Genomic DNA, 2,135 nt, shown 5'->3' with positions numbered 1-2,135 from the left:
TACTTATGGTTCTTGTTTAGTTTTACTACCATTCCCTTAGACACTGGATATGGAGTTGCAATTTAAAGCTGCTCACATGGCATGCCTCAACTCTGTGATTATACTTTTCTCTAAAATTTTTTTTGAAAATTTGTTGTTCACTGAGAAGCATAGTTATATTATTCATGATGAGATGTTGTAGGTATGTTATTAATCCTTATGGGAATAGAATTTAATTGGTCCCATAAAAATGTGACATAACATTGGCTTCAAATCTAATTTTTGATGATCAAGATAATGTCATGTAGAAGTACTTGTTGCTATATTTTTTTCCTGAACAAACAAGCTCATAATTGGAGTGGTAAAATTCCTCATATTGTTTAAAATTTCAAAACTTAGCAATAAAACCAATTCCTGCTTCTACTGGAAAGAACTACCAAAATTGAACCTCCCGCTGTTTGTATGCAGGTGTGGGGCTAAGCCTCTTATTAGTTCTAATCATGGGAAGTATATTGTCTTACTGGATCTTGAAGAAAAGAAAACTAATCAAGATGAAAGCCAAGTTCTTTCAACAAAATGGAGGCTTGTTTCTGCATCAGCAAATCTTAAGTCAAGGTTCTTCTAATGCAACAGTAAAGATTTTCAGTACAAAGGAACTAGAAAAAGCAACCAACAACTTCAATGAAAGCCAAATCCTTGGTCATGGTGGATATGGTACTGTATACAAAGGTGTTTTGCCAAGCCTGGAAGTTGTGGCCATCAAGAAGTCCAAATTTGTTGACGAGAGCCAAATCGAGTAATTCATCAATGAGATCATCATCCTTTCTCAAATCAATCATAGGAATGTTGTCAGACTCTTGGGCTGCTGTTTGGAGCCCAAGTTCCATTGCTTGTGTATGAGTTCATATCCAACAGAACCCTCTTCCACCATATCCATGGTGACAGTCATGATTTTTCAATGCCATGGGAAGTTCGTCTAAGGATAGCTGCAGAAGCTGCTGGAGCGTTGGCATATCTGCACTCAGCTGCTTCAGTACCAATCATTCACAGAGATGTCAAGTCCACAAATTTACTCTTAGATGAGAATTATACCGCTAAAGTATCAGACTTTGGAGCTTCGAGGTTGGTCTCATTTGATCAATCACATATAACCACCCTTGTGCATGGGACATTTGGATACTTAGATCCAGAGTACTTCCACTCAAGCATGCTAACAGAGAAGAGCGATGTCTATAGCTTTGGGGTCGTTCTTGTGGAGCTATTAACTAGGGAAACTCCAATATCTTTTACTAGGTCGGAAGATCAGAGGAATCTAGCTATATATTTCACCTTAATGTTTGATGAACAGCACTACCTTCAATTGCTAGAGCCACAGATTGTAGAGCAAGCTGGAATAGAGCAACTCTTTTTGGCTGCACAACTTGCTAGGAGGTGCTTAAATTTGAAAGGAGAAGGAAGGCCAACTATGAAAGAAGTTGCCATGGAGTTAGAAGGGCTAAGGAGGTTCCATAAGCAACAGTTGGTTCCCAATCTCAAGGAAATGGAACACTCAATAGATGAGATTGGATCTTCAAAAATATGCATTGAGGAGGAAAGTAGATAATATAATTTTAGAAAGTTATATCTTAGCTTCCATGGATCACCTAAGGTGATGAATCTATGACAACTCACTCTTGTTGTTGAGAGCTGTTAAGATATTTTCTATGCTATTGATGCTTTCTACTTTCCTAAGCAAATGTTGATCAAATAATTCTTTGAACTTTCTGTTTTACTACTATCTCTAATTTACATATTGTACTATCGAAGATCTATATATGTGATAAAAACTAGTGATCTAGCTATACTTCTCGATGTAATTATCTCACATTATAGCCGACTATGTTACTAAAGTGCTCGATTCATCCATCATCTAGATTGGAAAGATCGGATGAGGGTCACTGCATGCCTCCACAGTGATGATCCGATGGCTGCTGCACTTACTTGGCAAGGGCTTCAATACCATATGCCTTCAAGTTGGTGTTGGGTCGATGCTCCGATGTTAGATCTAACTTGAAACAACAAACACATGGAACTCCACCCACCAGAGCATGTCTAGCTGGCGATCTTTTGATGCCTAAGTCAAAGATGGCTCTTTGGGAATAGGAGGAGGCCAGAGA

The 2,135-nt window shown here is 38.3% G+C and overlaps 1 pseudogene; it reads left to right on the top strand.

Moving 5' to 3' along the window:
* Nucleotides 1-216: 216 nt before the first annotated feature.
* Nucleotides 217-1,822, top strand: LOC105036980 (wall-associated receptor kinase 17-like; annotated as a pseudogene).
* The last annotated feature ends 313 nt before the right edge of the window (nt 1,823-2,135 follow it).

Source organism: Elaeis guineensis, chromosome 4 (genome assembly GCF_000442705.2).
Source record: "Elaeis guineensis isolate ETL-2024a chromosome 4, EG11, whole genome shotgun sequence".
Taxonomy (NCBI): Eukaryota; Viridiplantae; Streptophyta; class Magnoliopsida; order Arecales; family Arecaceae; genus Elaeis; species Elaeis guineensis.
This window is presented reverse-complemented; position numbering and strand designations above follow the sequence as displayed.